We start from the raw sequence: 14,878 nt of genomic DNA, 5'->3' as shown, positions 1-14,878 counted from the left end.
AATTTAATGTGTGTTCATTTACTATGGACTTTTTTTTGTGAATGTGTAGGGGTACAATGTACCCCTTACTCATTCATGTAAGCATAGTATCTAGAGGCCCTCTTATTTTTTAAAAGAGCTTCCAGATTCTGAGAACAAATCCAACCAAAGACCCAAAGACCCTCACAACCACCAGACAAGTGTTGTGGGGAAGAGGCCCTTGTCCTCATTATTATAGGGACATGGTGCTTTTCCAGGGGGTCCCTCCTGGCAAGGTACTCCTCCATGTTTATGCTGATGTCTGATATGGTTTAAGAGGAGGTGCGAATGCTTGCCCCCCCCCTTCCTTCCTGGCCATCCAGGCAGCATGTTTGAATAAAGGAATGGTATGATTTTGGGGGGACCCCATATTTTTTTTTATTGTGTCTTTGTGTGGGGTTCCCCCTTAAAATCTATACCAGACCTAAAAGGCCTAATATTACTTTTTGGGGGATCCCACACCATGTTTTTACACTATCCCTGCTCTTTGTGTATATTCACCTGTCAGTTGTGAGTTCAGTGCCGCCAGCTAAATGTGCCAGGCGGGATATCTTTGTGTGGGGTTCCCCCTTAAAATCTATACCAGACCTAAAAGGCCTAATATTACTTTTTGGGGGATCCCACACCATGTTTTTACACTATCTCTGCTCTTTGTGTATATTCACCTGTGAGTTGTGAGTTCAGTGTCGCCAGCTAAATGTGCCAGGCGGGATGAATCACAATTTTTTTGTGATGTGGTGGGTGCCGCCTCCCTAACAACTTGGAGGAGGCTATCATATTTAGTAGTGGTAATAATACCACTGCTAAATATTTCACTTCACACTGCAGCTGGAGGTTCACTTGGCCAAACACTCATTATTTTGGCCGTTTTTACAGCATTCTCCATAGAATGTACACAATGCTGAGGTCTCCTTTATATTTTTTCCCCTGCTGCTTATATGTTCTTTGCCTATAACTGCTTGCTAGCCATTTAACATACAGTCAGGTACATAAATATTGGGGCATCGACACAATTCTAATCTTTTTGGCTCTGTACACCACCACAATGGATTTGAAATGAAACAAACAAGATGTGCTTTAACTACAGACTTTCAGCTTCAATTTGAGGGTATTTACATCCAAATCAGGTGAACGGTGTAGGAATTACAACAGTTTGTATATGTGCCTCCCACTTTTTAAGGGACCAAAAGTAATGGGACAATTGGCTGCTCAGCTGTTCCATGGCCATGTGTGTGTTATTCCCTCATTATCCCATTTACAAGGAGCAGATAAAAGGTCCAAAGTTCATTTCAAGTGTGCTATTTGCATTTGGAATCTGCTGCTGTCAACTCTCAATATGAGATCCAAAGAGCTGTCACTATCAGCGAAGCAAGCCATCATTAGGCTGAAAAAACAAAACAAACCCATTAGAGAGATAGCAAAAACATTAGGTGTGGCCAAATCAATTGTTTGGAACATCCTTAAAAAGAAAAAAATGCACCGGTGAGCTCAGCAACACCAAAAGACCCGGAAGACCACGGAAAACAACTGTGGTTCCTCCCCTGGTGAAGAAAACACCCTTCACAACAGTTGGCCAGATCAAGAACACTCCCCAGGAGGTAGGTGTATGTGTGTCAAAGTCAACAATCAAGAAAAGACTTCACCAGAGTGAATACAGAGGGTTCACCACAAGATGTAAACCATTGGTGAGCCTCAAAAACAGGAAGGTCAGATTAGAGTTTGCCAAACAACATCTAAAAAAGCCTTCACAGTTCTGGAACATCATCCTATGGATAGATGAGACCAAGATCAACTTGTACCAGAGTGATGGGAAGAGAAGAGTATGGAGAAGGAAAGGAACTGCTCATGAGCTAAAGCATACCACCAGATAAGTGAAGCATGGTGGTGGTAGTGTCATGGCGTGGGCCTTTATGGCTGCCAATGGAACTGGTTCTCTTGTATTTATTGATGAGGTGACTGCTGACAAAACCAGCAAGATGAATTCTGAAGTGTTTTGGGCAATATTATCTGCTCATATTCAGCAAAATGCTTTAGAACTCATTGGATGGCGCTTCACAGTGCAGATGGACAATGACCCGAAGCATACTGCGAAAGCAACCAAAGAGTTTTTTAAGGGAAAGAAGTGGAATGTTATGCAATGGCCAAGTCAATCACCTGACCTGAATCCGATTGAGCATGCATTTCACTTGCTGAAGGGAAAATGCCCCAAGAACAAGCAGGAACTGAAGGCAGTTGCAATAGAGGCCTGGCAGAGCATCAGCAGGGATGAAACCCAGCGTCTGTTGATATCTATGCGTTCCAGACTTCAGGCTATAATTGACTGCAAAGGATGTGCAACCTAGTATTAAAAAGTAAAAGTTTTAACAGAAAAAGTTTTTTATTGAACAAATCAGCATTTCAGTACAAAATAAGTTGGTACAGTCAGTGTAGAGAGGATAATGACAGTAAGATCTACCTTCAACCAGTAGCTACTATTTATCAGATATTCCAGTTGTGCAGATGTCGGAAATATCACTTAACAGTACACCTTATGGCATTATATTATTATACCCTCATAGATAACATTATGTAAGTAACCAATATTCGATCAAGCCTGGTAGAAAAAGAGGGGGGGAGGGAGGGGAGGGAGGGGAGCGAAGGAAAAGAAAGGGGGCGAGAGGGAACAGGCACAAGGGGAACAGGCATGGGGTATAGGATGTCCTCCAATGAGTTTCACTGCATAATTATGGGGTAGGGGGTTAAGGATCCCCAGAGGCATCCACCCACGAGGACCAGATTTTATCAAACTTCCCTGGGCACTGCCTACTTTCATATGTCATTCTATATAGGGGAAGTACCATGTTCACAGACCTTCTCCACGAGGCCAGAGTAGGAGGCTCTGCTAGTTTCCATGCCAGTAAGATTTCACGCCTAGCATAATATAAAGCAAAGGTAAGACACAATTTACTATACCGTCTCCCTCAACATCCTCCAAATGGCTGAGCAAAAGTATCTGAGGATCGACCGGTATATTTAAACCTGTGACATTGCTCAATGTAGAGGCCACTGCTGACCAAAAGGGTCTGAGTTTGGGACAAGACCAGACCATGTGCCAAAAAGTAAAAGTTTAACGGATGATTGTTAATCTGTCCCATTACTTTTGGTCCCTTAAAAAGTGGGAGGCACATATACAAGCTGTTGTAATTCCTACACCGTTCACCTGATTTGGATGTAAATACCCTAAAATTAAAGCTGAAAGTCTGCAGTTAAAGCGCATCTTGTTCGTTTCATTTCAAATCAATTGTGGTGGTGTATAGAGCCAAAAAGATTAGAATTGTCTTGATGTCCCAATATTTATGGACCTGACTGTATATGTGCAGCAGCAGGATGTGTGGGAATGCCCACATGCCCCCCATATGTGTCCATTGGGGCTGAGATTCCTCTGCTGAGAGCATGCTCACTGTATGCTTCCAGCACAGTAAACAAGCTCTCGTCGACAGCTCCCAGTTTCTGTTTATGATTTATGGCCAGCAGGACAGGCTTCCAATCATCTGAAAATAGTGAAGGCCAATCACAGTGATTACTTTCCACTTTTTGGCATTAAGAAACATTTTAAGGACCATTGGGAGGCATCAGAAAGGGTTTAATATCAGGTAAGCCAATGCCTTCCTTATGTTTGGGGGCAGTGAGTCTGGTTATGTTTATTCTAGATGACTTATTTTTCCATATGAACTGGCAGAAGAGCACTTGGACAACAGAAAATGTATTTCAGAATTGTTTGGAACAAGTAGAGGATCCTCAGTAGTGCATTCCTAGGGTCACAGGCACCTGGGTGCAGAAATATATCTGGCACCCCCACATGGGCGTGGTCATCTTATAAACCCCTCCCCTTTATAAACATTTCTATGGCAACGACTCAAACACAGAAATGCTCCCCTAAAGAGTCTTCGTTACCCTGGGATTCTTCCATGATCTCTTAACAATAAACAAAAAGGAAGAGAGTACTCTAATGGGACCTGGAGGGGGTCTATCTAATGGACACAGAGAGTGCTTCTGTTAGAGAGTCTGTTAGAAAGAGCCCCCAGATATACTGCAGACATGATACAGAAGATGGTCAGAGACTGCAGATATGTACTTGTATTAACAAGAGATTTCAGAGACTGCAGACATGATACAGAAGATGGTCAGAGACTGAAGACATGATACAAGAGATGGTCAAAAACTGCAGACATACTACAGAAGATGGTCAAAGACTGCAGATATGTACTTGTATCAACATGAGATTGTCAGAGACTGCAGACATGATACAAGAGATGGTCAGAGACTGCGGAAATGATACAAGAGATCAGTGCATCAAATGCAGCCTACCAGTGCCCACCAATTGCAGCCTCATCAGTGTCCACCAAAAGCAGCCTAACAGTGCCCACCAATCGCAGCCTACAAGTTCCCACCAATTGCAGCATACCAGTGCCCACCAGTTGCAGCCTACCAGTGCCCATCAAATGTAGCTTATCAGTGCCCATCAAATTCAGCCGGTCAGTGCCCACCAATGCAGCCTACCCGTGCCCATCAAATGCAGCCTGCCAGTGCCTATCAAATGCAGCCTGCCAATGCCCACCAATTGCAGCCTGCCAGTGCCCACCAATTGTAGCCTACCAGTGCCCACTAATTGCAGCCTACCAGTGCCCCTGGATCAAACATAGCGGCAATGATCTCCGACTGTCATGGAGTTTGGATTTGAATCTCTCAGATGGCCTCTGTAACAAAGTACCGCCTCCTAAACCAGCACACGGCTCCTATGATACACGTCACACTGATTCAATTTCACTGTATTAGATTAGTGTTCCGTCTATTACAGGAGCCGGTCTAGGAGGTGGGACTTTGTTGCAGCGCTGCCCAGGGGCGGACTGACAACTCATAGGGTCCCCGGGCAATAGAAGATTATGGGCCCCCAAGGTTTAAAGATGGCTACCGTCATACCCTCCACACACCTCTCCTGTACATACTGTGCCCATAATACCCTCCACACTCCTCTTCTGTACATACTGCCCCGATCATACCTTCCACACTCCTCCTGTACATACCGCCCACTGTCATACCCTCTACACACCTCTCCTGTACATACCGCCCCCCTGTTATACCCTCCACACTCCTCCCCTGGAGGGTATGACAGAGGACGGTATGTACAGGAGAGTGTGGAGGGTATGACAGAAGGTGGTATGTACAGGAGAGGAGTTTGGAGGGTATGACAGTGGGTGGTATGTAGAGGAGAGGAGTGTGGAGGGTATGACAGTGGGTGGTATGTACAGGAGAGGAGTTTGGAGGGTATGACAGTGGGCTGTATGTACAGGAGAGGAGTGTGGAGGGTATGACAGTGGGCTGTATGTACAGGAGAGGAGTGTAGAGGGTATTACAGTGGGTGCTATGTACAGGAGGGGAGTTTGGAGGGTATGACAGTGGGCGGTATGTAGAGGAGAGGAGTGTGGAGGGTATGACAGTGGGTGGTATGTACAGGAGAGGAGTGTGGAGGGTATTACAGCAGGCGGTAAGTACCGGAGAGAAAAAATCATCCATTATTTTATATCAAAATTAAAACTAAAATTAAATTTATCAGGAAGTCAGATTTACGTGCAACAGCAACAGCATCCCCACTTCACATCAGGAGTCCCCCCTTAACAGCAGGATCTCCATACGTAGCATCAGGAGCCCCCTTTCACATTGTGAGACCCCTAATTGACACCAAGAGTCTCCTTTTACATCAGAAGTCCCCCCTTTACATTAGGAGTCCCCCTTTGCATCAGTAGTCCCTACTTACATCAGAAGTCCCCCTTTAACATCAGAGTTCCTCTTTACATCAATAGCCTCCTACTGAACATCAGGTGTCTCAGAAGTCTCCCCTTCACATTAGGAGTTCTCCCGTGGCTTTAGGTCTTCTACCACCTATGCGCGTGCCCGTGTCCTCCTCCTTCATGCAAGTGCCCAAGTCTGGTCCTGAAATATACACAGGCTGGTGAGGTTAACAAGCAACTCCCTGGCCCCAACCTCCATCACCACCACCAGCTGCACGACAGCCTAGAAATTTTTGCGCCCCAAAATGATCTTTTCCATGCAAAGCGAACTGAGGAGCACACTCCACTACTAATGCCTGCCTGCCATTGACTGGATTGAGGGTGCGCACAGCCTGAGGGAAATGGTGTGGCCTTTGTACGGGACATCAGAGTAGCCCAGGGGAAATTGGCACCCTGCCCCCCCCCCGGGATGACCACATTTCCAAACTGCCATTCAGGGACAATTTTGCTAAGGACGGTGCGGGAGGGAGATGTAGTCTCAGGGTTGATCAGTGGCAAGGGTTGACTTGTCGGGTGAATGGCTGGTGTTAGCAATTAAATCATCCAGACACCATGCTTGATATGGTGTCAGGATGATCAAATCATGTTTCTATTATTACATTGTAATATATAATGAAATAGTTCAATTTACCATAATGCAGAATCAGTGGAAGCCCTGAGATTGTCTCTTGCCACCATCACCTGCCACCAGATGCAGCGTGTCTCTTGCCACCTTCGCCTGCCACTAGATGCAGCGTGTCACTTGCCACTGTCACCTGCTGCTAGATGCAGCATCACTTGCCACCATCACCTGCCACTAGATGCAGCATGTCACTTGCCACTGTCGCCTGCCACTCGATGCAGTGTGTCACTTGTCACCTGCCACCAGATGAAGCGTGTCATTTGCCATCCATAGCCTGCCGCTAGATGCAGCATGTCACTTGCCACCGTCGCCTGCCACTAGATGCAGCATGTCACTTGCCACCCATAGCCTGCCACTAGATGCAGCATGTCACTTACCACCCATAGACTGCCACTAGATGCAATGTGTCACTTGCCACCCATAGCCTGCCACCAGATACAGCATGTCACTTGCCACTGTCGCCTGCCATCAGATGCAGCGTGTCACTTGCCACCCATAGCCTGCCACCAGATGCAGTGTGTCACTTGCCACCGTTGCCTGCTACTAGATGCAGCGTGTCACTTGCCACTCATAGCCTGCCACTAGATGCAGCATGTCACTTGCCACCCATATCCTGCCACTAGATGCAGTGTGTCACTTGCCACCCATAGTCTGCCACTAGATGCAGAGTGTCACTTGCCACCGTCGCCTGCCCCTAGATGCAACTTGTTCTTTGCAATCCTCACCTGCTTCCAGATGCAGAGTGTCACTTGCCACCTATATCCTGGCTCTCTCTCCCTCCCCTTCAGCTGGGCATGCCGGGGGCTGCAGTTTCCCTCTTAGTATTGTGGGGCTTGCCAGTCCTCAGGACTACATATCCCATGATCCTCTTTTGTGCTCCTTTTTTTTTCCTGCCCAGTAGGAAGGAGAGGGCACCGCTCCCCACTCCCGAGTACAGCAGGATGAGGAAGAGATGGAGGGGGAAAGCAAAGCCCACAGCTGCTCTCTCCACACAGAGACACAGCCACTCCCCCAGCTGCTGACCTAAGGAAGAAGGGGGAATGGTTAGAAAACAGAGAGCCCTCTCCTTACACCGGTGGCTCGGGGGGCAGCAAAGTTCCTCCTCCTCTGACCGGCTCGCTGCTGCTATCATTTGCTGGTGGGGAGAGCACATGGGAGGGGGATCCACCTGAGCTTCAGCACCCCCCTCTGTCTCAGGTTCTGGCACCTGGGCGCGGGGCACCCAGTGCACCCACCCAGGATCAGCCCTGAAGAAACATACACCACTGACCCTGATTTATTACAGAATAAATATAATGGTATCGACGGTGGATTCTCTTTCTAAAAGGCTGACACAGATATAATTGCAAACTTATATAACAAAGACTTCCATTTTCAGTAAACTTTTAGAAGCAGGTAAATTGGCAAGCTGTTGGTATTAGCAGTGTACAGTATGTAACATGTTTCAGTAGTCTGAGCTCTTATGCCCTGTACACACGGTCGGACATTGATCGGACATTCCGACAACAAAATCCATGGATTTTTTCCGACGGATGTTGGCTCAAACATGCTTTGCATACACACGGTCACACAAAGTTGTCGGAAAATCCTATCGTTCTGAACGCGGTGACGTAAAACATGTACGTCGGGACTATAAACGGGGCAGTAGCCAATAGCTTTCGTCTCTTAATTTATTCTGAGCATGCGTGGCACTTTGTGCGTCGGATTTGTGTACACACGATCGGAATTTCCGACAACGGATTTTGTTCTCAGAAAATTTTATAGCAAGCTCTCAAACTTTGTGTGTCGGAAATTCCGATGGAAAATGTGTGATGGAGCCCACACACGATCGGAATTTCCGACAACAAGGTCCTATCACACATTTTCCATCGGAAAATCTGACCGTGTGTACAGGGCAATGTAGATTTGCTGCACTCATAAGGAAGGTTTGGGTTTAGACTAGTAATTTCTGCATATGTATTATTTTTTTTTACTCTTAATGATATTATGCATGAAATGTGTTTATATAAATGTTTGCAAATACTGCATGTGCAAATGATGCATTTTAGGTTCTTTTCCTGCCAGACTGGTAAAAGCATTAAGGAATTGCAATATTGTATTTGTTTTTTACAGTGAAAAAATTAACGCTAAACTCCAGACAGATATAAAAGTCACAAATTAATGTAGCCTTCTATTCTTAATGTCGTTTTCTATTTATTATTAGATCAATAAATGTATTTTAAAATGCAAGGAGAGTAAGCACCTGAATTTGACCTTCTATCAGCCCCTTGCAGTCCCTGTATAGCTCTGTCTGGGAGTGAGAGAAGTAGCACAAGGACATAGTCAGGTGTGCTGAAGTACTCATGTGTTACCAAGGGACCTGCTAATAAAATTAGAGACTAGAGTGAAAGTGATATGAGCTCATTAGTTAGTTGCTTCTCCTTCCACTGTCCAGTCATGGGATAGGGGACAGACAAATTTTAGATACAGAATAACAATGCCTACTACAGTAAGGAACATACACAAAAAGATACACTCAGAACCTTTCCAAATAACTGTTTTTTTTATTCATCGCGTTTGATGTTCCTTATAAACAGGCTTACGTAGGTATCACATAAATATTAACCACTTGCTTACTGGACACTTATAACCCCTTCCTGCCCAGGCCAATTTCCAGCTTTCAGCTCTCTCACATTTTTAATGACAATTACTCAGTCATGCAACACTGTAACCAAATTAAATTTTTATCTTTTATCACACAAATAGATCTTTCTTTTGGTGGTATTTATTCAACACTGGGTTTTTTATTTTTTTGCTAAACAAACAAAAAACCAAACATTTTGAAAAAAACAAAAAAAAAACATTTTTTCATATTTTGTTATACAATTTTGCAAACAGGTCATGAGTTGGCACTGATGGGCACCCATAAGCTACACTGATGGGCACTGATGATGCAGCACTGATGGACACTGATAAGCAGCACTGATGGACACTGATGAGGCGGCACTGGTGGGCACTGATTAGGAGGCACTGAGGAGGCTGCACTGAGGGGGGCAGAGATGGGCACTGAAAGGTGGCACTGATAGGTGGCACTGAAATGTGGCACTGATGGGCACTGATAAGTGGCACTGATAAGTGGCACTGATGGGCATTGATAGGCGGCACTGATGGGCATTGCTAGGTGGCACTGATGGGCACTGATAGGCAGCACTGATGGGCACTGATCAGGAGGCACTGATAAAGAGGCACTCATGGGCACTGATTGGCAGCACTGATAAGTACTGATAGGTTGCACTGGTGGGCACTGATTAGCAGTACTAATGGGCACTGATAGATGACACTGGTAGGCATGGATTTGCAGCACTGGAGGGCACTGATTTGCAGCACTGGTGGGCACTTAGGGGACCAATGTCCCTCTAACAGAAGCTGTTTACCGGCTTTATTCTTTTCTTCATGCTGACAACGTGAGGGGAAAAAAAGCCGGTAACTGACTTCTGTTTACTTCCGTGATCAGCTGTCATTGCCTGACAGCTGATCATGTGATGAAGGGCGCACTGTGATTGGCCCTTTACCTGGCTCTATGATCAGCTGAGTCCCAAGAACTCAGCGATCACAGAGCATTTGAGGTCCGTGCAGACGTCAAGTGGTTAAGGAATAGATTTTTAAGGTAACAAGGGGAGTAGGTGAAGCAATACATACAGTAGGTTCGCTAGTGTCTTATCAGGGTCTTAGGAATATGAATACATGGCAAAAGAGTTAGTATGATTCCAAGGTGTTGGCTGCAGTCCACGAAGCATACAAAATTAAATATATACATACATACAGTGTTTCTCACACCTCTACTGCCGCGTACACAGGAGCAGATTTCTCATCTGAAAAAGATATGATGGCTTTTCCGACGAGATTCCGCTCAAGTTTGCCTTGCATACACACGGCCACGCAAAAGTTCGAAATTACGACCGTCAAGAATGTGGTGACATACAACACTATGACGAGCCGAGAAAAAGAGACAATTTGACGCATGCTTCAGAGCATGCGTCGAATTGTTTCCAAGCATGCGTAGGGATTTTGCGCGTTGGAATTGCCACAGGCGATCGCATTTTCGGATAGGAACTTTTCCCGACTGAAAAATTGAGAGCATGCTCTCAATCTTTTGCTGGCTGGAATTCCGCCAGCAAAAGACGGATGGAGTATACACACAGTCGCATTTTCCGACGAAAAACTCTCATCGGTCTTTTGCAGGCTGAAATTCCGAGTGTGTGTACGCGGCATAAGTGTTATTTACTGCAGAAAAGAAATTTCACGTATCCTGTCCTGCCAGACAGGGCTGTGCGAATTGTGTAAATCGTAGGGCTGGATGGACAGAAATATACATCCTTTGGCATATAAAACATTTGTGTATTTATCTGTTTGCCTGGAGTTCAGCTTTAAAATTATATAATAATTATTTTTTTCAGGTAAGAATGCTGGCAAACTCAGTTTCTCTACTACCACAGACATGTAAACCTGACCTTGTAGATAACAAAAAGAAATCATTTCCACAGCTGAATACTGTAACCTTTGATACATAATTTATTGTATTGTTTACTACAATTGCAAATGCATGTTAATGTGCCTTCCTCGTAAACTATTTCTATCTGCAACATTATCTAAGAAATAATGATCTGCACTTTAGAATCTATCATTTTGGAATAACATTTCTACTATTGTCATCTATTCTTATTTGATTTTGTAGAGTATTTTTGAAAGACGTGATAACAGTAAGAGTCTATCATTTTGAATTCACATTACCCATATAACCAATGAATATTTACAATAAAAAAAACTTTTTTTTCCTCTTGATTTTGGGGGTACAAACATAGTTTGCAAAAAAGGAAGATAAATAAATGTTCAATATATAGTGACAAAAATCATATTGCCACTGGAAAGCAATAACAAATTGCATTCTTGTTGTAATGAAGTGCATAAGCTTAAAATCTTTTTCTGCTACGGTAGATATAAAACCACTGCTTACTATAAATTGCTATCAAGTGCTTGCCAAAGAGATAGAAGATCAGCAATTTTTTCTATTAATAATGCATTAATTTGTCTATTCATATGCCCTCTTACCAATGTTGTTCCTTTATGAACTCCCTGCTTACCTGATCATTTTTATTTATTATGATAGCAAATTAAGGAATATCAAACCTTCTGCATAGTATGGATTGCTACTGCCATCCTGTGGAAAAACTGAATAACAGTAACCACATGAACTGTGACATTTTTCATGAAGACAAACAGAAAAAGCGCAAGTAATTTTTTTTTATAAACCTGGGTGCTCCCATAATACTTCCCAAACAGGCTATAATGAGTGTTTCTGATGGTAGCACATTTAAATGGGCAGAGATTTTGTGATTTTGTTTGTTGGAGCATTTCTATATGAGCTAATACTGTACATGTACTGAACCTTTCCTGAAAAAATGTTGGTGGCTGTAATTCTGCAAATGCTAGTTGCCTGTCAGCCATACTGGCCCTCTTGCTTTAATAGTTTGAGCCACTAACCCAGAACAAGTTTGTGGATAAAAACTTTTTTTCTGCCATGTCAATGACCAGTGGCAACTGGTGGGTTCTTCTTTTGGGGTAGCGGCAAACAAACAACACCCCCCCGGTGACGTGGCATTAAAACAGCACCCCCCCTGCTGGGTGGTGTGGCGCTGACACCCCCCCGCAGGTGTTCTGGCACTTACCCACTCATGTGGCGGGACTGTGGTGTCATTTCATCCTCTCCTGGAGAGCGGGCAGCAGCGGCTCCGGTGTCCGCTCCTCAAGCTTCCTCCGCCGTGTGTCTCCACTTCTGCCAAAGCTCTAGGCATTCAATGGGATCGCCTGATGCTTTGGCCAATAGGCAAACAGGTTTCACAAACTGCCTCCTGATTGGCGGGGAGGAACTTTAGTGTAAAGATTGCGAAAATTAATTTGCTATCGTTACACAACTGGGTGGGCTTGGAGCGCAATGCCACCCTTTTTTGAAGCCTATTAGAGCCTCTGGTTCTAATCAGGTGCTTCAAAAAAACACCCACCCCACATTGGAATCCATGGTCCAGCACTCTGATATGTAGATAAGGGGGACGGACACATGGATAGGGGAGGCGGCACCCACACGCCTTCTATGGAAGGACCACCACTGTCAGTGACTCGGAAAGTATTGTAGCATGATGTCAGGAATGTAATTCTCTTATTGATTTTTTGATATGTTTACTTTATGGGACAAAATTTTTTAATCCAACCCCACCTCTTCTAAATTAAGAACGCTTAACATTTTTAACCCCAGCTCCATAATTACCTCTGTAGCAGAGTCACTTCATTTTTGCAATGTTTACTTCAAATCCCCAAAAAACTCATCACTTATGCTGTGGACCCTCATAGGCTTGTATAGAGCCATATCAGAAGCAACTCCCACACAAGAGTATGGTCCTTTAAAAGTCTATGAGGTCTGATTGTACATGCATATCCAGAGAACGTTTGCTGGTGATGAAGTAAACTTTATAGTAGGGACGGGGTTCGCATTCATGCAGGCTTTTTGCAAACTTTCAGTGTTGACAGTTCAAAGAATGGGCTAACTAAATAGGGTGTTTGTCTATCCACTTGTCTCTGAAGCGAGCCCCTGGCTGCAAATAAAGTCACTCATTCAGTGGTGATATAGCTGTAGTACCCTGCTAGATAGGTGCTAGGATTAGTTAGATTTAGTGCTGGCTCACTGTGTTCAGTGGAGCTGGGTGTGTTTTTGTTAATTTAGAGTGCCTCACTGTAACCAGTGTGGATGTTTTTACTCTGTTAGGTAAATTTAGTAGTGCTCACTGTAACCAGTGCAGCTGATTATTTATAGTAGGTCAGTACAGTGTTCTCAGCTGCTGCCAGTCTGATATTTCCTTTCTGCTTTCCAGAGAGCTGTGAGGATTCTCTGGAACATATGTGTGGAGCTTTGCAGATAGCAGTATGAATATTTATGCAGCCCTGGCCAATCTCAGGGAGCAGAGCCCTGAAGGCTGCTGGGAAAATACATAAATACTCAGAGAGACTGAGCTTTGGGGGTCTTTTCCTGCAAAGGATCAGTGCAGACAGGAGGGATGCTGCCCTGTGCATGCTGTTCATGATGTCTCAGGTACGCAACCTGGGGGCCTGGATGCTGAAGCTTAGGAGAACTGACTGAGGGGCTGTCTGCAGAAGACCTAGTCTGTTATCACTGGAGAAAAGTGTGGCTTGGAAGTTGGAACCAACTGTTCCTGGACATTTTGTGTGTACAGACTGCTGAGAGATCTTAGAGCCTTCTGGGCTGCTGCCACCCCTCTTGTGCTAGAGAGGCAGCTGTATGCTTGTTCAAAGGGGATTCTGGCTGGTGTCCTGAAGAGATTATTGTATCTAGTTCTCTGTGAAGGAACTCTACTCTTAGTGCTCTAAAGACAGAAGTCTGCTTCTATTAAACACACGCCGACCAGCCGCCGCAGTTGTACTGCGGCAGAATTGCACGGCTGGACGAAACAACGTTATGTAACGTCGCTTCACCCTATGGCCCCCCAAGCTGATGTGAGTGCCCGGCGGTTTCGATCACTGCTGGGCTCCCGCAATCAACCCGGAACCGTGTGTGTAAACACACAGTTTCCGGCTCTCTGAGGGGAGAAGTGTACAGAGTATGAACAGAGATCTGTTAGCTTCCCTGCACAGTCCCCATCCCCCTTCAGTTAGAACACAAACTAGGACACACTTAACCACTTCACTGCCCCCTAGAGTTAACCCCTTGAATGCCACTGACAATTTTACAGTAATTAATGCATTTTTAATCGCACTGATCGATGTATTAATGCCAATGGTCCCAAATGTGTCAAAATTGTCCGACGTGTCCACCATAATGTCGCAGTCACGAAAAAAATAACAGATTGCTGCCATTACTAGTAAAAAAAAAAAATAATAAAAATGCTATAAATCTATCCCCTATTTTGTAGTCGCTATAACTTTTGCGCAAACCAATCCATATACGCTTATTGCGATTTTTTTTACCAAAAATATGTAGAAGAATATATATCGGCCTAAACTGGGGAAAAAAATAGTTTTTTTATATATTTTTGGGGGATATTTATTACAGCAAAAAGTAAAAAATAATGCGTTTTTTTTTAAATTGTCGCTCTTTTTTTGTTTATAGTGCAAAAAAAAAGTTCAGAGGTGATCAAATGCCACCAAAAGAAAGCTCTATTTGTGGGAAAAAAGGACGTCAATTTTGTTTGGGTGCAACGTTTGTTCTATACTATTCTGTTTTATACTTGTTGATCCTGCCAGAAATTCAGTGAGTGCCTAACTTCCTGTACTGAGCTGATGACACATGTCACAATATCAGCCAATGCTGTTAGGCCTGCTCACTGGACTGCAGAACTCTGGCTATCCTCACCCCTCTCTGACC

The sequence above is a fragment of the Aquarana catesbeiana genome, linkage group LG03, assembly GCF_042186555.1.
Source record: "Aquarana catesbeiana isolate 2022-GZ linkage group LG03, ASM4218655v1, whole genome shotgun sequence".
Lineage (NCBI taxonomy): Eukaryota > Metazoa > Chordata > Amphibia > Anura > Ranidae > Aquarana > Aquarana catesbeiana.
This window is presented reverse-complemented; position numbering follows the sequence as displayed.